Genomic DNA, 26,499 nt, shown 5'->3' on the forward strand with positions numbered 1-26,499 from the left:
GATACACAGGGATGATGGAGGTGATACACAGGGATGATGGAGGTGATACACAGAGATGATGGAGGTGATACACAGGGATGATGGAGGTGATACACAGAGATGATGGAGGTGATACACAGGGATGATGGAGGTGATACACAGGGATGATGGAGGTGATACACAGAGGTGATGGAGGTGATACACAGGGGTGATGGGGGTGATACACAGGGATGATGGAGGTGATACACAGGGACGATGGAGGTGATACACAGGGACGATGGAGGTGATACACAGGGGTGATGGGGGTGATACACAGGGACGATGGAGGTGATACACAGGGATGATGGGGGTGATACACAGGGACGATGGAGGTGATACACAGGGACGATGGAGGTGATACACAGGGGTGATGGAGGTGATACACAGGGGTGATGGAGGTGATACACAGGGATGATGGGGGGATACACAGGGATGATGGGGGTGATACACAGGGATGATGGGGGTGATACACAGGGATGATGGAGGTGATACACAGGGATGATGGGGGTGATACACAGGGATGATGGAGGTGATACACAGAGATGATGGAGGTGATACACAGGGGTGATGGAGGTGATACACAGGGGTGATGGAGGTGATACACAGAGGTGATGGGGGTGATACACAGGGATGCTGGGGGTGATACACAGGGATGATGGGGGTGATACACAGGGATGATGGGGGTGATACACAGGGATGATGGAGGTGATACACAGGGATGCTGGGGGTGATACACAGGGATGATGGGGGTGATACACAGGGATGATGGGGGTGATACACAGGGATGATGGAGGTGATACACAGGGATGCTGGGGGTGATACACAGGGATGATGGAGGTGATACACAGGGATGATGGGGGTGATACACAGGGATGATGGAGGTGATACACAGGGATGATGGGGGTGATACACAGGGATGATGGGGGTGATACACAGGGATGATGGGGGTGATACACAGGGATGATGGGGGTGATACACAGGGATGATGGGGGTGATACACAGGGATGATGGGGGTGATACACAGGGATGATGGGGGTGATACACAGGGGTGATGGGGGTGATACACAGGGATGATGGAGGGGATACACAGGGATGATGGAGGGGATACACAGGGATGATGGAGGTGATACACAGGGATGATGGAGGTGATACACAGGGATGATGGAGGTGATACACAGGGATGATGGAGGTGATACACAGGGATGATGGAGGGGATACACAGGGATGATGGAGGTGATACACAGGGATGATGGAGGGGATACACAGGGATGATGGAGGGGATACACAGGGATGATGGAGGGGATACACAGGGATGATGGAGGTGATACACAGGGATGATGGAGGTGATACACAGGGATAATGGAGGTGATATACACAGGGATGATGGGGGTGATACACAGGGATGATGGAGGTGATACACAGGGATGATGGAGGTGATACACAGGGATGATGGAGGGGATACACAGGGATGATGGAGGTGATACACAGGGATGATGGGGGTGATACACAGGGATGATGGGGGTGATACACAGGGATGATGGAGGTGATACACAGGGATGATGGGGGTGATACACAGGGATGATGGGGGTGATACACAGGGATGATGGAGGTGATACACAGGGATGATGGAGGTGATACACAGGGATGATGGAGGTGATACACAGGGATGATGAAGGGGATACACAGGGATGATGGAGGGGATACACAGGGATGATGGAGGGGATACACAGGGATGATGGGGGTGATACACAGGGATGATGGGGATGATACACAGGGATGATGGGGGGGTACACAGGGATGATGGGGGGATACACAGGGATGATGGAGGTGATACACAGGGATGATGGAGGTGATACACAGGGATGATGGAGGTGATACACAGGGATGATGGAGGTGATACACAGGGATGATGGAGGTGATACACAGGGATGATGGAGGTGATACACAGGGATGATGGAGGTGATACACAGGGATGATGGAGGTGATACACAGGGATGATGGGGTGATACACAGGGATGATGGAGGTGATACACAGGGATGATGGGGTGATACACAGGGATGATGGGGGTGATACACAGGGATGATGGGGGTGATACACAGGGATGATGGAGGTGATACACAGGGATGATGGAGGTGATACACATGGATGATGGAGGTGATACACAGGGATGATGGAGGTGATACACAGGGATGATGGGGTAGATACACAGAGATGATGGGGTAGATACACAGGGATGATGGGGTAGATACACAGGGATGATGGGGTTATACACAGGGATGATGGAGCGGATACACAGGGATGATGGGGGTGATACACAGGGATGATGGGGGTGATACACAGGGATGATGGAGGTGATACACAGGGATGATGGGGGTGATACACAGGGATGATGGAGGTGATACACAGGGATGATGTGGGGATACACAGGGATGATGTGGGGATACACAGGGATGATGGGGGTGATACACAGAGATGATGGGGTAGATACACAGGGATGATGGAGCGGATACACAGGGATGATGGAGGTGATACACAGGGATGATGGAGGTGATACACAGGGATGATGGGGTAGATACACAGGGATGATGGAGCGGATACACAGGGATGATGGGGGTGATACACAGGGATGATGGGGGTGATACACAGGGATGATGGAGGTGATACACAGGGATGATGGAGGTGATACACAGGGATGATGGGGGTGATACACAGGGATGATGGAGGTGATATACACAGGGATGATGGAGGTGATACACAGGGATGATGTGGGGATACACAGGGATGATGGAGGTGATACACAGGGGTGATGGGGGTGATACACAGGGATGATGGGGGGATACACAGGGACGATGGGGTGATACACAGGGATGATGGGGGGATACACAGGGATGATGGAGGTGATACACAGGGATGATGGAGGTGATACACAGGGATGATGGGGGGATACACAGGGGTGATGGGGGTGATACACAGGGATGATGGGGGGATACACAGGGATGATGGAGGTGATACACAGGGATGATGGGGGGATACACAGGGACGATGGGGTGATACACAGGGATGATGGAGGTGATACACAGGGATGATGGAGGTGATACACAGAGATGATGGGGTAGATACACAGGGATGATGGGGGTGATACACAGGGATGATGGAGGTGATACACAGGGATGATGGAGGTGATACACAGAGATGATGGGGTAGATACACAGGGATGATGGGGGTGATACACAGGGATGATGGGGGTGATACACAGGGATGATGGAGGTGATACACATGGATGATGGAGGTGATACACAGGGATGATGGAGGTGATACACAGGGATGATGGGGTAGATACACAGGGATGATGGGGGTGATACACAGAGATGATGGGGTAGATACACAGGGATGATGGGGTAGATACACAGGGATGATGGAGGAGATACACAGGGGTGATGGGGGTGATACACAGGGATGATGGGGGTGATACACAGGGATGATGGGGGTGATACACAGGGATGATGGAGGTGATACACAGGGGTGATACACAGGGATGATGGGGGTGATATACACAGGGATGATGGGGGTAATACATAGGGATGATGGGGGTGATACACAGGAATGATGGGGGATACACAGGGATGATGGGGGGATATACAGGGATGATGGGGGTGATACACAGGGATGATGGGGGTGATACACAGGGATGATGGGGGTGATACACAGGGATGATGGGGGTGATACACAGGGATGATGGGGGTGATACACAGGGATGATGGGGGTGATACACAGGGGTGATGGGGGTGATACACAGGGATGATGGAGGGGATACACAGGGATGATGGAGGGGATACACAGGGATGATGGAGGGGATACACAGGGATGATGGAGGTGATACACAGGGATGATGGAGGTGATACACAGGGATGATGGAGGTGATACACAGGGATGATGGAGGGGATACACAGGGATGATGGAGGTGATACACAGGGATGATGGAGGGGATACACAGGGATGATGGAGGGGATACACAGGGATGATGGAGGGGATACACAGGGATGATGGAGGTGATACACAGGGATGATGGAGGTGATACACAGGGATAATGGAGGTGATATACACAGGGATGATGGGGGTGATACACAGGGATGATGGAGGTGATACACAGGGATGATGGAGGTGATACACAGGGATGATGGAGGGGATACACAGGGATGATGGAGGTGATACACAGGGATGATGGAGGTGATACACAGGGATAATGGAGGTGATACACAGGGATGATGGGGGAGATACACAGGCATGATGGGGGTGATACACAGGGATGATGGAGGTGATACACAGGGATGATGGGGGTGATACACAGGGATGATGGGGGTGATACACAGGGATGATGGGGGTGATACACAGGGATGCTGGAGGTGATACACAGGGATGATGGAGGTGATACACAGGGATGATGGGGGTGATACACAGGGATGATGGAGGTGATACACAGGGGTGATGGGGGTGATACACAGGGATGATGAGGGTGATACACAGGGATGATGGAGGTGATACACAGAGATGATGGAGGGGATACACAGGGATGATGGAAGGGATACACAGGGATGATGGGGATGATACACAGGGATGATGGGGGGGATACACAGGGATGATGGAGGTGATACACAGGGAAGATGGAGGGGATACACAGGGATGATGGAGGGGATACACAGGGATGATGGGGGTGAAACACAGGGATGATGGGGGTGATACACAGGGATGATGGGGGTGATACACACAGGGATGATGGAGGTGATACACAGGGATGATGGGGGTGAAACACAGGGATGATGGGGGTGATACACAGGGATGATGGGGGTGATATAAACAGGGATGATGGGGGAGATACACACAGGGATGATGGAGGTGATACACAGGGATGATGGGGGTGAAACACAGGGATGATGGAGGTGATACACAGGGATGATGGGGGATACACAGGGATGATGGGGGTGATACACAGGGATGATGGAGGTGATACACAGGGATGATGGAGGTGATACACAGGGATGATGGGGGTGATACACAGGGATGATGGAGGGGATACACAGGGATGATGGGGGTGATACACAGGGATGATGGGGGTGATACACAGGGATGATGGGGGGATACACAGGGATGGTGGAGGTGATACACAGGGATGATGGGGGTGATACACAGGGACGATGGGGGTGATACACAGGGACGATGGAGGTGATACACAGAGATGATGGGGGAGATACACAGGGATGATGGGGATGATACACAGGGATTATGGGGGGGATACACAGGGATGATGGAGGTGATACACAGGGATGATGGGGGTGATACACAGGGATGATGGAGGTGATATACACAGGGATGATGGGGGTGATACACAGGGATTATGGGGGGGATACACAGGGATGATGGAGGTGATACACAGGGATGATGGGGGTGATACACAGGGATTATGGGGGGGATACACAGGGATGATGGAGGTGATACACAGGGATGATGGGGGTGATACACAGGGATGATGGAGGTGATATACACAGGGATGATGGGGGTGATACACAGGGATTATGGGGGGGATACACAGGGATGATGGAGGTGATACACAGGGATGATGGGGGTGATATACACAGGGATGATGGAGGTGATATACACAGGGATGATGTATACACCTCCAGAGAACAGACACAGAACATGTATACACCTCCAGAGAACAGACACAGTACATGTATACTCCTCCAGAGAACAGACACAGTACATGTATACACCTCCAGAGAACAGACACAGTACATGTATACACCTCCAGAGAACAGACAGTAAATGTATACACCTCCAGAGAACAGACACAGCACATGTATACACCTCCAGAGAACAGACACAGTACATGTATACACCTCCAGAGAACAGACACAGTACATGTATACACCTCCAGAGAACAGACAGTACATGTATACACCTCCAGAGAACAGACACAGCACATGTATACACCTCCAGAGAACAGACACAGCACATGTATACACCTCCAGAGTACAGACACAGAACATGTATACACCTCCAGAGAACAGACACAGCACATGTATACACCTCCAGAGAACAGACACAGCACATGTATACACCTCCAGAGAACAGACACAGTACATGTATACACCTCCAGAGGACAGTACATGTATACACCTCCGGAGAACAGACACAGCACATGTATACACCTCCAGAGAACAGACACAGCACATGTATACACCTCCAGAGAACAGACAGTACATGTATACACCTCCAGAGAACAGACACAGCACATGTATACACCTCCAGAGAACAGACACAGTACATGTATACACCTCCAGAGAACAGACACAGCACATGTATACACCTCCAGAGAACAGACACAGCACATGTATACACCTCCAGAGAACAGACAGTACATGTATACACCTCCAGAGAACAGACACAGCACATGTATACACCTCCAGAGAACAGACACAGCACATGTATACACCTCCAGAGAACAGACACAGCACATGTATACACCTCCAGAGAACAGACACAGTACATGTATACACCTCCAGAGAACAGACACAGTACATGTATACACCTCCAGAGAACAGACACAGCACATGTATACACCTCCAGAGAACAGACACAGCACATGTATACACCTCCAGAGAACAGACTCAGAACATGTATACACCTCCAGAGAACAGACACAGCACATGTATACACCTCCAGAGAACAGACACAGTACATGTATACACCTCCAGAGAACAGACACAGCACATGTATACACCTCCAGAGAACAGACACAGTACATGTATACACCTCCAGAGAACAGACACAGTACATGTATACTCCTCCAGGGAACAGACACAGTACATGTATACACCTCCAGACACAGCACATGTATACACCTCCAGAGAACAGACACAGCACATGTATACACCTCCAGAGAACAGACACAGTACATGTATACACCTCCAGAGAACAGACACAGCACATGTATACACCTCCAGAGAACAGACACAACACATGTATACACCTCCAGAGAACAGACAAAGCACATGTATACACCTCCAGACACAGCACATGTATACACCTCCAGAGAACAGACACAGCACATCTATACACCTCCAGAGAACAGACACAGTACATGTATACACCTCCAGAGAACAGACACAGTACATGTATACACCTCCAGACACAGCACATGTATACACCTCCAGAGAACAGACACAGTACATGTATACACCTCCAGAGAACAGACACAGCACATGTATACACCTCCAGAGAACAGACACAGCACATGTATACACCTCCAGAGAACAGACACAGCACATGTATACACCTCCAGAGAACAGACACAGCACATGTATACACCTCCAGAGAACAGACACAGCACATGTATACACCTCCGGAGAACAGACACAGTACATGTATACACCTCCAGAGAACAGACACAGTACATGTATACACCTCCAGAGAACAGACACAGCACATGTATACACCTCCAGAGAACAGACACAGCACATGTATACACCTCCAGAGAACAGACACAGCACATGTATACACCTCCAGAGAACAGACACAACACATGTATACACCTCCAGAGAACAGACAGCACATGTATACACCTCCAGAGAACAGACAGCACATGTATACACCTCCAGACACAGCACATGTATACACCTCCAGAGAACAGACACAACACATGTATACACCTCCAGAGAACAGACACAGTACATGTATACACCTCCAGAGAACAGACACAGTACATGTATACACCTCCAGAGAACAGACACAGTACATGTATACTCCTCCAGGGAACAGACACAGCACATGTATACACCTCCGGACACAGCACATGTATACACCTCCAGAGAACAGACACAACACATGTATACACCTCCAGAGAACAGACACAGTACATGTATACACCTCCAGAGAACAGACACAGTACATGTATACACCTCCAGAGAACAGACACAGTACATGTATACACCTCCAGAGAACAGACACAGTACATGTATACTCCTCCAGGGAACAGACACAGCACATGTATACACCTCCAGAGAACAGACACAGTACATGTATACACCTCCAGAGAACAGACAGCACATGTATACACCTCCAGAGAACAGACACAGTACATGTATACACCTCCAGAGAACAGACACAGCACATGTATACACCTCCAGAGAACAGACACAGCACATGTATACACCTCCAGAGAACAGACACAGCACATGTATACACCTCCAGAGAACAGACAGCACATGTATACACCTCCAGAGAACAGACACAGTACATGTATACACCTCCAGAGAACAGACACAGAACATGTATACACCTCCAGAGAACAGACACAGCACATGTATACACCTCCAGAGAACAGACACAGTACATGTATACACCTCCAGAGAACAGACACAGCACATGTATACACCTCCAGAGAACAGACACAACACATGTATACACCTCCAGAGAACAGACACAGTACATGTATACACCTCCAGAGAACAGACACAGCACATGTATACACCTCCAGAGAACAGACACAGCACATGTATACACCTCCAGAGAACAGACACAGCACATGTATACACCTCCAGAGAACAGACACAACACATGTATACACCTCCAGAGAACAGACACAACACATGTATACACCTCCAGAGAACAGACAGCACATGTATACACCTCCAGAGAACAGACACAGCACATGTATACACCTCCAGAGAACAGACAGTACATGTATACACCTCCAGAGAACAGACACAGCACATGTATACACCTCCAGAGAACAGACACAGTACATGTATACACCTCCAGAGAACAGACACAGCACATGTATACACCTCCAGAGAACAGACAGTACATGTATACACCTCCAGAGAACAGACACAGTACATGTATACACCTCCAGAGAACAGACACAGTACATGTATACACCTCCAGAGAACAGACACAGCACATGTATACACATCCAGAGAACAGACACAGCACATGTATACACCTCCAGAGAACAGACACAGTACATGTATACACCTCCAGAGAACAGACACAGTACATGTATACACCTCCAGAGAACAGACACAGTACATGTATACACCTCCAGAGAACAGACACAGTACATGTATACACCTCCAGAGAACAGACACAGTACATGTATACTCCTCCAGAGAACAGACACAGCACATGTATACACCTCCAGAGAACAGACACAGTACATGTATACACCTCCAGAGAACAGACACAGTACATGTATACACCTCCGGAGAACAGACACAGCACATGTATACACCTCCAGAGAACAGACACAGTACATGTATACACCTCCAGAGAACAGACACAGCACATGTATACACCTCCAGAGAACAGACACAGTACATGTATACACCTCCGGAGAACAGACACAGCACATGTATACACCTCCAGAGAACAGACAGCACATGTATACACCTCCAGAGAACAGACACAACACATGTATACACCTCCAGAGAACAGACAAAGCACATGTATACACCTCCAGACACAGCACATGTATACACCTCCAGAGAACAGACACAGCACATGTATACACCTCCAGAGAACAGACACAGCACATGTATACACCTCCAGAGAACAGACACAGCACATGTATACACCTCCAGAGAACAGACACAGCACATGTATACACCTCCAGAGAACAGACACAACACATGTATACACCTCCAGAGAACAGACACAGTACATGTATACACCTCCAGAGAACAGACACAGTACATGTATACACCTCCAGAGAACAGACACAGTACATGTATACACCTCCAGAGAACAGACACAGTACATGTATACTCCTCCAGGGAACAGACACAGCACATGTATACACCTCCGGACACAGCACATGTATACACCTCCAGAGAACAGACACAACACATGTATACACCTCCAGAGAACAGACACAGTACATGTATACACCTCCAGAGAACAGACACAGTACATGTATACACCTCCAGAGAACAGACACAGTACATGTATACACCTCCAGAGAACAGACACAGTACATGTATACTCCTCCAGGGAACAGACACAGCACATGTATACACCTCCAGAGAACAGACACAGTACATGTATACACCTCCAGAGAACAGACAGCACATGTATACACCTCCAGAGAACAGACACAGTACATGTATACACCTCCAGAGAACAGACACAGCACATGTATACACCTCCAGAGAACAGACACAGCACATGTATACACCTCCAGAGAACAGACAGCACATGTATACACCTCCAGAGAACAGACACAGTACATGTATACACCTCCAGAGAACAGACACAGAACATGTATACACCTCCATAGAACAGACACAGCACATGTATACACCTCCAGAGAACAGACACAGTACATGTATACACCTCCAGAGAACAGACACAGTACATGTATACACCTCCAGAGAACAGACACAGCACATGTATACACCTCCAGAGAACAGACACAGCACATGTATACACCTCCAGAGAACAGACACAACACATGTATACACCTCCAGAGAACAGACACAACACATGTATACACCTCCAGAGAACAGACAGCACATGTATACACCTCCAGAGAACAGACACAGCACATGTATACACCTCCAGAGAACAGACAGTACATGTATACACCTCCAGAGAACAGACACAGCACATGTATACACCTCCAGAGAACAGACACAGTACATGTATACACCTCCAGAGAACAGACACAGCACATGTATACACCTCCAGAGAACAGACAGTACATGTATACACCTCCAGAGAACAGACACAGTACATGTATACACCTCCAGAGAACAGACACAGTACATGTATACACCTCCAGAGAACAGACACAGTACATGTATACACCTCCAGAGAACAGACACAGTACATGTATACTCCTCCAGAGAACAGACACAGCACATGTATACACCTCCAGAGAACAGACACAGTACATGTATACACCTCCAGAGGACACAGCACATGTATACACCTCCAGAGAACAGACACAGCACATGTATACACCTCCAGACACAGCACATGTATACACCTCCAGAGAACAGACACAGTACATGTATACACCTCCAGAGAGCAGACACAGCACATGTATACACCTCCAGAGAACAGACACAGCACATGTATACACCTCCAGTGAACAGACACAGCACATGTATACACCTCCAGAGAACAGACACAGCACATGTATACACCTCCAGAGGACAGTACATGTATACACCTCCAGAGAACAGACACAGCACATGTATACACCTCCAGAGAACAGACAGTACATGTATACACCTCCAGAGAACAGTACATGTATACACCTCCAGAGAACAGACACAGCACATGTATACACCTCCAGAGAACAGACAGTACATGTATACACCTCCAGAGGACAGTACATGTATACACCTCCAGAGAACAGACACAGCACATGTATACACCTCCAGAGAACAGACAGTACATGTATACACCTCCAGAGAACAGACACAGAACATGTATACACCTCCAGAGAACAGACACAGTACATGTATACTCCTCCAGAGAACAGACACAGCACATGTATACACCTCCAGAGAACAGACACAGCACATGTATACACCTCCAGACACAGTACATGTATACACCTCCAGAGAACAGACACAGCACATGTATACACCTCCAGAGAACAGACACAGTACATGTATACACCTCCAGAGAACAGACACAGCACATGTATACACCTCCAGAGAACAGACACAGCACATGTATACACCTCCAGAGAACAGACACAGTACATGTATACACCTCCAGAGAACAGACACAGAACATGTATACACCTCCAGAGAACAGACACAGAACATGTATACACTTCCAGAGAACAGACACAGTACATGTATACACCTCCAGAGAACAGACACAGCACATGTATACACCTCCAGAGAACAGACACAGCACATGTATACACCTCCAGAGAACAGACAGCACATGTATACACCTCCAGAGAACAGACACAGTACATGTATACACCTCCAGAGAACAGACACAGAACATGTATACACCTCCAGAGAACAGACACAGCACATGTATACACCTCCAGAGAACAGACACAGTACATGTATACACCTCCAGAGAACAGACACAGTACATGTATACACCTCCAGAGAACAGACACAGCACATGTATACACCTCCAGAGAACAGACACAACACATGTATACACCTCCAGAGAACAGACACAACACATGTATACACCTCCAGAGAACAGACACAACACATGTATACACCTCCAGAGAACAGACACAGCACATGTATACACCTCCAGAGAACAGACAGTACATGTATACACCTCCAGAGAACAGACACAGCACATGTATACACCTCCAGAGAACAGACACAGTACATGTATACACCTCCAGAGAACAGACACAGCACATGTATACACCTCCAGAGAACAGACAGTACATGTATACACCTCCAGAGAACAGACACAGTACATGTATACACCTCCAGAGAACAGACACAGTACATGTATACACCTCCAGAGAACAGACACAGTACATGTATACACCTCCAGAGAACAGACACAGTACATGTATACTCCTCCAGAGAACAGACACAGCACATGTATACACCTCCAGAGAACAGACACAGTACATGTATACACCTCCAGAGAACAGACACAGCACATGTATACACCTCCAGAGAACAGACACAGTACATGTATACACCTCCAGAGAACAGACACAGTACATGTATACACCTCCAGAGAACAGACAGTACATGTATACACCTCCAGAGAACAGACACAGCACATGTATACACCTCCAGAGAACAGACACAGTACATGTATACACCTCCAGAGAACAGACAGTACATGTATACACCTCCAGAGAACAGACACAGTACATGTATACACCTCCAGAGAACAGACACAGCACATGTATACACCTCCAGAGAACAGACAGTACATGTATACACCTCCAGAGAACAGACACAGTACATGTATACACCTCCAGAGAACAGACACAGTACATGTATACACCTCCAGAGAACAGACACAGTACATGTATACACCTCCAGAGAACAGACACAGCACATGTATACACCTCCAGAGAACAGACACAGCACATGTATACACCTCCAGAGAACAGACACAGCACATGTATACACCTCCAGAGAACAGACAGTACATGTATACACCTCCAGAGAACAGACACAGCACATGTATACACCTCCAGAGAACAGACAGTACATGTATACACCTCCAGAGGACAGTACATGTATACACCTCCAGAGAACAGACACAGCACATGTATACACCTCCAGAGAACAGACAGTACATGTATACACCTCCAGAGAACAGACACAGCACATGTATACACCTCCAGAGAACAGACACAGTACATGTATACACCTCCAGAGAACAGACAGTACATGTATACACCTCCAGAGAACAGACACAGCACATGTATACACCTCCAGAGAACAGACACAGTACATGTATACACCTCCAGAGAACAGACACAGAACATGTATACACCTCCAGAGAACAGACACAGCACATGTATACACCTCCAGAGAACAGACACAGCACATGTATACACCTCCAGAGAACAGACACAGCACATGTATACACCTCCAGAGAACAGACACAGCACATGTATACACCTCCAGAGAACAGACACAGTACATGTATACACCTCCAGAGAACAGACACAGCACATGTATACACCTCCAGAGAACAGACAGTACATGTATACACCTCCAGAGAACAGACACAGTACATGTATACACCTCCAGAGAACAGACAGTACATGTATACACCTCCAGAGAACAGACACAGCACATGTATACACCTCCAGAGAACAGACACAGTACATGTATACACCTCCAGAGAACAGACACAGCACATGTATACACCTCCAGAGAACAGACACAGTACATGTATACACCTCCAGAGAACAGACGCAGTACATGTATACACCTCCAGAGAACAGACACAGCACATGTATACACCTCCAGAGAACAGACACAGCACATGTATACACCTCCAGAGAACAGACACAGCACATGTATACACCTCCAGAGAACAGACACAGCACATGTATACACCTCCAGAGAACAGACACAGCACATGTATACACCTCCAGAGAACAGACAGTACATGTATACACCTCCAGAGAACAGACACAGTACATGTATACACCTCCAGAGAACAGACACAGTACATGTATACACCTCCAGAGAACAGACACAGCACATGTATACACCTCCAGAGAACAGACAGTACATGTATACACCTCCAGAGAACAGACACAGCACATGTATACACCTCCAGAGAACAGACACAGCACATGTATACACCTCCAGAGAACAGACAGTACATGTATACACCTCCAGAGAACAGACACAGCACATGTATACACCTCCAGAGAACAGACACAGCACATGTATACACCTCCAGAGAACAGACGCAGTACATGTATACACCTCCAGAGAACAGACAGTACATGTATACACCTCCAGAGAACAGACACAGCACATGTATACACCTCCAGAGAACAGACACAGTACATGTATACACCTCCAGAGAACAGACACAGCACATGTATACACCTCCAGAGAACAGACAGTACATGTATACACCTCCAGAGAACAGACACAGCACATGTATACACCTCCAGAGAACAGACACAGCACATGTATACACCTCCAGAGAACAGACACAGTACATGTATACACCTCCAGAGAACAGACACAGCACATGTATACACCTCCAGACACAGTACATGTATACACCTCCAGAGAACAGACACAGCACATGTATACACCTCCGGACACAGCACATGTATACACCTCCAGAGAACAGACACAGCACATGTATACACCTCCAGAGAACAGACACAGTACATGTATACACCTCCAGAGAACAGACACAGCACATGTATACACCTCCAGAGAACAGACACAGCACATGTATACACCTCCAGAGAATAGACACAGTACATGTATACACCTCCAGAGAACAGACACAGTACATGTATACACCTCCAGAGAACAGACACAGCACATGTATACACCTCCAGAGAACAGACACAGCACATGTATACACATCCAGAGAACAGACACAGTACATGTATACACCTCCAGAGAACAGACACAGTACATGTATACACCTCCAGACACAGTACATGTATACACCTCCAGAGAACAGACACAGTACATGTATACACCTCCGGAGAACAGACACAGTACATGTATACACCTCCAGACACAGTACATGTATACACCTCCAGAGAACAGACACAGCACATGTATACACCTCCAGAGAACAGACACAGTACATGTATACACCTCCAGAGAACAGACACAGTACATGTATACACCTCCAGAGAACAGACACAGCACATGTATACACCTCCAGAGAACAGACACAGCACATGTATACACCTCCAGAGAACAGACAGTACATGTATACACCTCCAGAGAACAGACACAGTACATGTATACACCTCCAGAGAACAGACACAGCACATGTATACACCTCCAGAGAACAGACACAGTACATGTATACACCTCCAGACACAGCACATGTATACACCTCCAGAGAACAGACACAGCACATGTATACACCTCCAGAGAACAGACACAGTACATGTATACACCTCCAGAGAACAGACACAGCACATGTATACACCTCCAGAGAACAGACACAGCACATGTATACACCTCCAGAGAACAGACACAGCACATGTATACACCTCCAGAGAACAGACACAGCACATGTATACACCTCCAGAGAACAGACAGTACATGTATACACCTCCAGAGAACAGACACAGTACATGTATACACCTCCAGAGAACAGACACAGCACATGTATACACCTCCAGAGAACAGACACAGCACATGTATACACCTCCAGAGAACAGACAGTACATGTATACACCTCCAGAGAACAGACGCAGTACATGTATACACCTCCAGAGAACAGACAGTACATGTATACACCTCCAGAGAACAGACACAGCACATGTATACACCTCCAGAGAACAGACACAGCACATGTATACACCTCCGGACACAGCACATGTATACACCTCCAGAGAACAGACACAGCACATGTATACACCTCCAGAGAACAGACACAGTACATGTATACACCTCCAGAGAACAGACACAGCACATGTATACACCTCCAGAGAACAGACACAGCACATGTATACACCTCCAGAGAACAGACACAGTACATGTATACACCTCCAGAGAACAGACACAGCACATGTATACACCTCCAGAGAACAGACACAGTACATGTATACACCTCCAGAGAACAGACACAGTACATGTATACACCTCCAGACACAGCACATGTATACACCTCCAGAGAACAGACACAGTACATGTATACACCTCCAGAGAACAGACACAGTACATGTATACACCTCCAGACACAGTACATGTATACACCTCCAGAGAACAGACACAGTACATGTATACACCTCCGGAGAACAGACACAGTACATGTATACACCTCCAGACACAGTACATGTATACACCTCCAGAGAACAGACACAGCACATGTATACACCTCCAGAGAACAGACACAGTACATGTATACACCTCCAGAGAACAGACACAGTACATGTATACACCTCCAGAGAACAGACACAGTACATGTATACACCTCCAGACACAGCACATGTATACACCTCCAGAGAACAGACACAGTACATGTATACACCTCCAGAGAACAGACACAGTACATGTATACACCTCCAGAGAACAGACACAGTACATGTATACACCTCCAGACACAGCACATGTATACACCTCCAGAGAACAGACACAGTACATGTATACACCTCCAGAGAACAGACAGCACATGTATACACCTCCAGAGAACAGACACAGTACATGTATACACCTCCAGAGAACAGACACAGTACATGTATACACCTCCAGAGAACAGACACAGCACATGTATACACCTCCGGAGAACAGACACAGCACATGTATACACCTCCAGAGAACAGACACAGCACATGTATACACCTCCAGAGAACAGACACAGCACATGTATACACCTCCAGAGAACAGACACAGCACATGTATACACCTCCAGACACAGCACATGTATACACCTCCAGAGAACAGACACAGTACATGTATACACCTCCAGACACAGCACATGTATACACCTCCAGAGAACAGACACAGTACATGTATACACCTCCAGAGAACAGACACAGTACATGTATACACCTCCAGACACAGCACATGTATACACCTCCAGAGAACAGACACAGTACATGTATACACCTCCAGAGAACAGACACAGCACATGTATACACCTCCAGAGAACAGACACAGCACATGTATACACCTCCAGAGAACAGACACAGCACATGTATACACCTCCAGAGAACAGACACAGCACATGTATACACCTCCGGAGAACAGACACAGTACATGTATACACCTCCGGACACAGCACATGTATACACCTCCAGAGAACAGACACAGCACATCTATACACCTCCAGAGAACAGACAGTACATGTATACACCTCCAGAGAACAGACACAGTACATGTATACACCTCCAGAGAACAGACACAGCACATGTATACACCTCCAGAGAACAGACACAGTACATGTATACACCTCCAGAGAACAGACACAGCACATGTATACACCTCCAGACACAGCACATGTATACACCTCCAGAGAACAGACACAGCACATGTATACACCTCCAGAGAACAGACACAGTACATGTATACACCTCCAGAGAACAGACAGTACATGTATACACCTCCAGAGAACAGACACAGCACATGTATACACCTCCAGACACAGCACATGTATACACCTCCAGAGAACAGACACAGCACATGTATACACCTCCAGACACAGCACATGTATACACCTCCAGAGAACAGACACAGCACATGTATACACCTCCAGACACAGCACATGTATACACCTCCAGAGAACAGACACAACACATGTATACACCTCCAGACACAGCACATGTATACACCTCCAGAGAACAGACACAGCACATGTATACACCTCCAGAGAACAGACACAGCACATGTATACACCTCCAGAGAACAGACAGTACATGTATACACCTCCAGAGAACAGACACAGCACATGTATACACCTCCAGAGAACAGACACAGTACATGTATACACCTCCAGAGAACAGACACAGCACATGTATACACCTCCAGAGAACAGACACAGCACATGTATACACCTCCAGAGAACAGACACAGCTCATGTATACACCTCCAGAGAACAGACACAGCACATGTATACACCTCCAGACACAGCACATGTATACACCTCCAGAGAACAGACACAGTACATGTATACACCTCCAGAGAACAGACACAGCACATGTATACACCTCCAGAGAACAGACACAGCACATGTATACACCTCCAGACACAGCACATGTATACACCTCCAGAGAACAGACACAGTACATGTATACACCTCCAGAGAACAGACACAGCACATGTATACACCTCCAGAGAACAGACACAGCACATGTATACACCTCCAGAGAACAGACACAGCACATGTATACACCTCCAGAGAACAGACACAGCACATGTATACACCTCCAGAGAACAGACAGTACATGTATACACCTCCAGAGAACAGACACAGCACATGTATACACCTCCAGAGAACAGACACAGTACATGTATACACCTCCAGAGAACAGACACAGCACATGTATACACCTCCAGAGAACAGACACAGCACATGTATACACCTCCAGAGAACAGACACAGCACATGTATACACCTCCAGACACAGCACATGTATACACCTCCAGAGAACAGACACAGTACATGTATACACCTCCAGAGAACAGACACAGCACATGTATACACCTCCAGAGAACAGACACAGCACATGTATACACCTCCAGACACAGCACATGTATACACCTCCAGAGAACAGACACAGTACATGTATACACCTCCAGAGAACAGACACAGCACATGTATACACCTCCAGAGAACAGACACAGTACATGTATACACCTCCAGACACAGCACATGTATACACCTCCAGAGAACAGACACAACACATGTATACACCTCCAGAGAACAGACACAGCACATGTATACACCTCCGGAGAACAGACACAGTACATGTATACACCTCCGGACACAGCACATGTATACACCTCCAGAGAACAGACACAGCACATGTATACACCTCCAGAGAACAGACACAGCACATGTATACACCTCCGGACACAGTACATGTATACACCTCCAGAGAACAGACACAGTACATGTATACACCTCCAGAGAACAGACACAACACATGTATACACCTCCAGAGAACAGACACAGCACATGTATACACCTCCAGACACAGCACATGTATACACCTCCAGAGAACAGACACAGTACATGTATACACCTCCAGAGAACAGACACAGCACATGTATACACCTCCAGAGAACAGACACAACACATGTATACACCTCCAGAGAACAGACACAGCACATGTATACACCTCCAGACACAGCACATGTATACACCTCCAGAGAACAGACAGTACATGTATACACCTCCAGAGAACAGACACAGCACATGTATACACCTCCAGAGAACAGACACAGCACATGTATACACCTCCAGAGAACAGACACAACACATGTATACACCTCCAGAGAACAGACACAGTACATGTATACACCTCCAGAGAACAGACACAACACATGTATACACCTCCAGAGAACAGACACAGCACATGTATACACCTCCGGACACAGCACATGTATACACCTCCGGACACAGCACATGTATACACCTCCAGAGAACGTTTGCAGGACATTGGGCTACGGCCGGACGTCCCGCTATAGATGTTCCATTGATCAGTCGTCACCGCTCTCATAGGCGATCCTGGTGCGGAGGAAGACGGTGATGGGGCTGGGATGGAGGTCGATCCTCTTCAGCGATGGGTTCCGCTTCTGTCTCGGACACAACGTTATCCGGAGATTGATCTGGAGACCACGTGGACAATGCCATGAAGAGGCCTTCACACGGGGCCGCCGCACCGGTCCTAGTCTCTGGATTATGGGGTGGTATAATGTACGGGAGCAGGACCCTCGGGTCTTCATTACACTATCAGCACGGCGTTACATGGATCCGGTGGTGCGGACATTTCTCCAGTGTCCCAGGAGCCGTATTCCTCCAGGACACCGCCAGGCAGCATGTTGCTGGTGTTACTGTGAGCGGCCGGCGGGGCCTGGGCGTCCGCGTCTCCCAGCGAGCACATCTAGGACGTCGTGGGCCGGCGATTGTAAAGGGCGCGGACAGCAGCCAATCCTGATGATTTGTGTGTCCAGCTGCATTCCGCGTGGCAGAACATTCCTCAGACAGCCATTAATTACCTCAGTGATCGCTGCCGAGGCGCGGAGAGGACGGCGCGTGCCGCTCACACTCCATGCTCAATAAATCACCATGGATTTATTTTGGAATATTTTGTTTTCCTTTTTATTATTAACATATCATTAACATATCATTAACATATCTATCCATCCTGTGAGCTCCACAATTACAACACTTTTCCTTCTTCTTGTTGTATCTCAATTGTGTGTAGATTTATTTATTTCCTCACTACTTCCTGTTTCCCGCCCTTTGTTTAAGCCACACCCATTTCCCGGCTTCCGTTTAAGCCACACCCCTTTCCCGGCTGCTTGGCCACACCCATTTCCTCGCAATCTGACCGCATTACCTCACACGGGAGAGTCACGTGACGTGGAGGCTCGTACAGCTCCATAATTATTATTATTTTTTTGCCTATGTGACGTCAGTTTGTGCACGCCCCCAGTGATTGAGTTGCGGTCAATCGTCGTAGTGCACGCTGGGAAGTGTAGTGCTGTTGTGATAATTTTCTACTGTAATTGCTATTTGAAAACTACAACTTCCATTACGCTCTAAACTCGCCCCACCGGCATCGCAGTAAAGAGAGCTCCTATTGGACGTGGAGCCGGCGACACGTGGGGAAGAGTGTGAGGCAGATACCGGGAGACGCGGTGAGAGGTAAGCAGCGGCCTGAGAAACCGAGGAGAACGGGGGAAAGACGGGAGCGAGGAGGAGGACGGGGGAAAGACGGGAGCGAGGAGGAGGACGGGGGAAAGACGGGAGCGAGGAGGAGGAGGACGGGGGAAAGACGGGAGCGAGGAGGAGGAGGACGGGGGAAAGACGGGAGCGAGGAGGAGGAGAACGGGGGAAAGACGGGAGGAGGAGGAGGAGAACGGGGGAAAGACGGGAGCGAGGAGGAGGAGAACGGGGGAAAGACGGGAGCGAGGAGGAGGAGAACGGGGGAAAGACGGGAGCGAGGAGGAGGAGAACGGGGGAAAGACGGGAGCGAGGAGGAGAACGGGGGAAAGACGGGAGCGAGGAGGAGGACGGGGGAAAGACGGGAGCGAGGAGGAGGAAGACGGGAGCGAGGAGGAGGAGAACGGGGGAAAGACGGGAGCGAGGAGGAGAACGGGGGAAAGACGGGAGCGAGGAGGAGAACGGGGGAAAGACGGGAGCGAGGAGGAGGAGAACGGGGGAAAGACGGGAGCGAGGAGGAGGAGAACGGGGGAAAGACGGGAGGAGGAGGAGGACGGGGGAAAGACGGGAGGAGGAGGAGGACGGGGGAAAGACGGGAGCGAGGAGGAGGACGGGGGAAAGACGGGAGCGAGGAGGAGGACGGGGGAAAGACGGGAGCGAGGAGGAGGAGAACGGGGGAAAGACGGGAGCGAGGAGGAGGAGAACGGGGGAAAGAGGGGAGCGAGGAGGAGAACGGGGGAAAGAGGGGAGCGAGGAGGAGGAGGACGGGGGAAAGACGGGAGGAGGAGAACGGGGGAAAGACGGCAGCGAGGGGGAGAACGGGGGAAAGACGGGAGGAGGAGAACGGGGGAAAGAGGGGAGCGAGGGGGAGAACGGGGGAAAGACGGGAGGAGGAGAAGAAGAACGGGGGAAAGACGGGAGCGAGGAGGAGGACGGGGGAAAGACGGGAGCGAGGGGGAGGAGAACGGGGGAAAGACGGGAGCGAGGAGGAGGAGAACGGGGGAAAGACGGGAGCGAGGAGGAGGAGAACGGGGGAAAGACGGGAGCGAGGAGGAGGAGGAGAACGGGGGAAAGACGGGAGGAGGAGGAGGAGGAGGAGAACGGGGGAAAGACGGGAGCGAGGAGGAGGACGGGGGAAAGACGGGAGCGAGGAGGAGGAGAACGGGGGAAAGAGGGGAGCGAGGAGGAGAACGGGGGAAAGAGGGGAGCGAGGAGGAGGAGGACGGGGGAAAGACGGGAGCGAGGAGGAGGAGAACGGGGGAAAGACGGGAGGAGGAGAACGGGGGAAAGACGGCAGCGAGGGGGAGAACGGGGGAAAGACGGCAGCGAGGGGGAGAACGGGGGAAAGACGGGAGCGAGGGGGAGGAGAACGGGGGAAAGACGGGAGCGAGGAGGAGGAGAACGGGGGAAAGACGGGAGCGAGGAGGAGGAGAACGGGGGAAAGACGGGAGCGAGGAGGAGGAGGAGAACGGGGGAAAGACGGGAGGAGGAGGAGGAGGAGGAGAACGGGGGAAAGACGGGAGCGAGGAGGAGGAGAACGGGGGAAAGAGGGGAGCGAGGAGGAGAACGGGGGAAAGAGGGGAGCGAGGAGGAGGAGGACGGGGGAAAGACGGGAGCGAGGAGGAGGAGAACGGGGGAAAGACGGGAGGAGGAGAACGGGGGAAAGACGGCAGCGAGGGGGAGAACGGGGGAAAGACGGCAGCGAGGGGGAGAACGGGGGAAAGACGGGAGGAGGAGAACGGGGGAAAGAGGGGAGCGAGGGGGAGAACGGGGGAAAGACGGGAGGAGGAGAAGAAGAACGGGGGAAAGACGGGAGCGAGGGGGAGAACGGGGGAAAGACGGGAGCGAGGAGGAGGACGGGGGAAAGACGGGAGCGAGGAGGAGGACGGGGGAAAGACGGGAGCGAGGAGGAGGAGAACGGGGGAAAGACTGGAGCGAGGAGGAGGACGGGGGAAAGACGGGAGCGAGGAGGAGGAGAACGGGGGAAAGACGGGAGCGAGGAGAACGGGGGAAAGACGGGAGCGAGGAGGAGGAGGAGAACGGGGGAAAGACGGGAGCGAGGAGGAGAACGGGGGAAAGACGGGAGCGAGGAGGAGGACGGGGGAAAGACGGGAGCGAGGAGGAGGAGAACGGGGGAAAGAGGGGAGCGAGGAGGAGAACGGGGGAAAGAGGGGAGCGAGGAGGAGGAGGACGGGGGAAAGACGGGAGCGAGGAGGAGGAGAACGGGGGAAAGACGGGAGGAGGAGAAGAAGAACGGGGGAAAGACGGGAGCGAGGGGGAGAACGGGGGAAAGACGGGAGCGAGGGGGAGAACGGGGGAAAGACGGGAGCGAGGAGGAGGAGAAGAACGGGGGAAAGACGGGAGGAGGAGGAGGAGGAGAACGGGGGAAAGACGGGAGCGAGGAGGAGGAGAAGAACGGGGGAAAGACTGGAGCGAGGAGGAGAAGAACGGGGGAAAGACGGGAGCGAGGAGGAGGAGAAGAACGGGGGAAAGACGGGAGCGAGGAGGAGGAGAAGAACGGGGGAAAGACGGGAGCGAGGAGGAGGAGGAGGAGAACGGGGGAAAGACGGGAGCGAGGAGGAGGAGAACGGGGGAAAGACGGGAGCGAGGAGGAGAACGGGGTGAGATAGGATGGCGGGGGGAGGCCGGGGGTGAGAGAGGAGGGCGGGGGTGAGATAGGAGACTGGGGGGGATTGACCCCTTGGCGACATACGACGTACTATTACTGAGATTTGAGGGGAGGTATTGAGTGCGCTCCACACTCGGCGGGGGGCGGCTGCGTTGTAATTGGAGTTCCCTTTGCTTCCGCCTGTTTTACGCTTTTAATGCTGCGGTCAATTTTTTTTTTTTAAAAAGTGGTAACACAAAACACATAAATTTGGTATCGGCCGGTAGAATAAGGTGCACATGTAGTTTCTACCGCCTGATGGACGCCGTAAAAACAAAAGACCCCAAAAAATGGCGTAATCGCTGTTTGTTTCCCATTTCTCGCCACAAATAATTTTTTTTCAGCTTCCCAGTACATTATGCGGAACAATAAACGGTGCCATGAAAAACGACAACTTGTCCCGCAAATAAACAGCCCCGATCCCAAAATGTCGACAAAATAACAAAAGTTATGGCTTTTGGAAGGCGGAGAAGAAAAAATAAAAAAACTGAAATTGTCCGTCTCCAAAGGGTTAAAGGGGTTTTCCCATCAGGGACATTTATGACTTATCCACGGGATCGGTAATAAACGTCACATAGAGAAGCGTCACTCCACAGAACACGTCACATAGAGAAGCGTCACTCCACAGAACACGTCACATAGAGAAGCGTCACTCCACAGAACACGTCACATAGAGAAGCGTCACTCCACAGAACACGTCACATAGAGAAGCGTCACTCCACAGAACACGTCACATAGAGAAGCGTCACTCCAGAGAACACGTCACATAGAGAAGCGTCACTCCACAGAACACGTCACATAGAGAAGCGTCACTCCACAGAACACGTCACATAGAGAAGCGTCACTCCACAGAACACGTCACATAGAGAAGCGTCACTCCACAGAACACGTCACATAGAGAAGCGTCACTCCACAGAACACGTCACATAGAGAAGCGTCACTCCACAGAACACGTCACATAGAGAAGCGTCACTCCACAGAACACGTCTCATAGAGAAGCGTCACTCCACAGAACACGCCGCATAGAGAAGCGTCACTCCACAGAACACGTCACAGAGAGAAGCGTCACTCCACAGAACACGTCATATAGAGAAGCGTCACTCCACAGAACACGTCACATAGAGAAGCGTCACTCCACAGAACACGTCATATAGAGAAGCGTCACTCCACAGAACACGTCACATAGAGAAGCGTCACTCCACAGAACACGTCACATAGAGAAGCGTCACTCCACAGAACACGTCACATAGAGAAGCGTCACTCCACAGAACACGTCACATAGAGAAGCGTCACTCCACAGAACACGTCACATAGAGAAGCGTCACTCCACAGAACACGTCATAGAGAAGCGTCACTCCACAGAACACGTCATATAGAGAAGCGTCACTCCACAGAACACGTCACATAGAGAAGCGTCACTCCACAGAACACGTCACATAGAGAAGCGTCACTCCACAGAACACGTCACATAGAGAAGCGTCACTCCACAGAACACGTCACATAGAGAAGCGTCACTCCACAGAACACGTCATATAGAGAAGAGTCACTCCACAGAACACGTCACATAGAGAAGCGTCACTCCACAGAACACGTCACATAGAGAAGCGTCACTCCACAGAACACGTCACATAGAGAAGCGTCACTCCACAGAACACGTCACATAGAGAAGCGTCACCCCACAGAACACGTCACATAGAGAAGCGTCACTCCACAGAACACGTCACATAGAGAAGCGTCACTCCACAGAACACGTCACATAGAGAAGCGTCACTCCACAGAACACGTCACATAGAGAAGCGTCACTCCAGAGAACACGCCACATAGAGAAGCGTCACTCCAGAGAACACGCCACATAGAGAAGCGTCACTCCGCAGAACACGTCACATAGAGAAGCGTCACTCCGCAGAACACGTCTCATAGAGAAGCGTCACTCCGCAGAACACGTCATATAGAGAAGCGTCACTCCGCAGAACACGTCACATAGAGAAGCGTCACTCCACAGAACACGTCTCATAGAGAAGCGTCACTCCACAGAACACGTCTCATAGAGAAGCGTCACTCCACAGAACACGTCACATAGAGAAGCGTCACTCCACAGAACACGTCACATAGAGAAGCGTCACTCCACAGAACACGTCACATAGAGAAGCGTCACTCCACAGAACACGTCACATAGAGAAGCGTCACTCCACAGAACACGTCACATAGAGAAGCGTCACTCCACAGAACACGTCACATAGAGAAGCGTCACTCCACAGAACACGTCACATAGAGAAGCGTCACTCCACAGAACACGTCACATAGAGAAGCGTCACTCCAGAGAACACGCCACATAGAGAAGCGTCACTCCACAGAACACGTCACATAGAGAAGCGTCACTCCACAGAACACGTCACATAGAGAAGCGTCACTCCACAGAACACGTCACATAGAGAAGCGTCACTCCACAGAACACGTCACATAGAGAAGCGTCACTCCACAGAACACGTCATAGAGAAGCGTCACTCCACAGAACACGTCACATAGAGAAGCGTCACTCCACAGAACACGTCACATAGAGAAGCGTCACTCCACAGAACACGTCACATAGAGAAGCGTCACTCCACAGAACACGTCTCATAGAGAAGCGTCACTCCACAGAACACGTCTCATAGAGAAGCGTCACTCCACAGAACACGTCTCATAGAGAAGCGTCACTCCACAGAACACGTCTCATAGAGAAGCGTCACTCCACA

General features: G+C 49.7%; 2 protein-coding genes across 2 annotated transcripts in view; one reads left to right on the plus strand and one right to left on the minus strand.

The window, feature by feature from the left end:
- CHPF2 (chondroitin polymerizing factor 2) overlaps positions 1-20,578 on the minus strand; it is an 86,656-nt gene extending 66,078 nt beyond the window's left edge. The window contains exon 1 of the mRNA XM_075847572.1: positions 19,844-20,578. The gene's annotated coding sequence lies outside the window, so the exon portion shown is untranslated. The remainder of the gene's footprint in view (positions 1-19,843) is intronic.
- A 392-nt stretch (positions 20,579-20,970) lies between these two features.
- Positions 20,971-26,499, plus strand: part of ABCF2 (ATP binding cassette subfamily F member 2) — a 30,186-nt gene continuing 24,657 nt past the window's right edge. The window contains exon 1 of the mRNA XM_075847570.1: positions 20,971-21,078. The gene's annotated coding sequence lies outside the window, so the exon portion shown is untranslated. The remainder of the gene's footprint in view (positions 21,079-26,499) is intronic.

Source organism: Rhinoderma darwinii, assembly GCF_050947455.1.
Source record: "Rhinoderma darwinii isolate aRhiDar2 chromosome 5 unlocalized genomic scaffold, aRhiDar2.hap1 SUPER_5_unloc_3, whole genome shotgun sequence".
Taxonomy (NCBI): domain Eukaryota; kingdom Metazoa; phylum Chordata; class Amphibia; order Anura; family Rhinodermatidae; genus Rhinoderma; species Rhinoderma darwinii.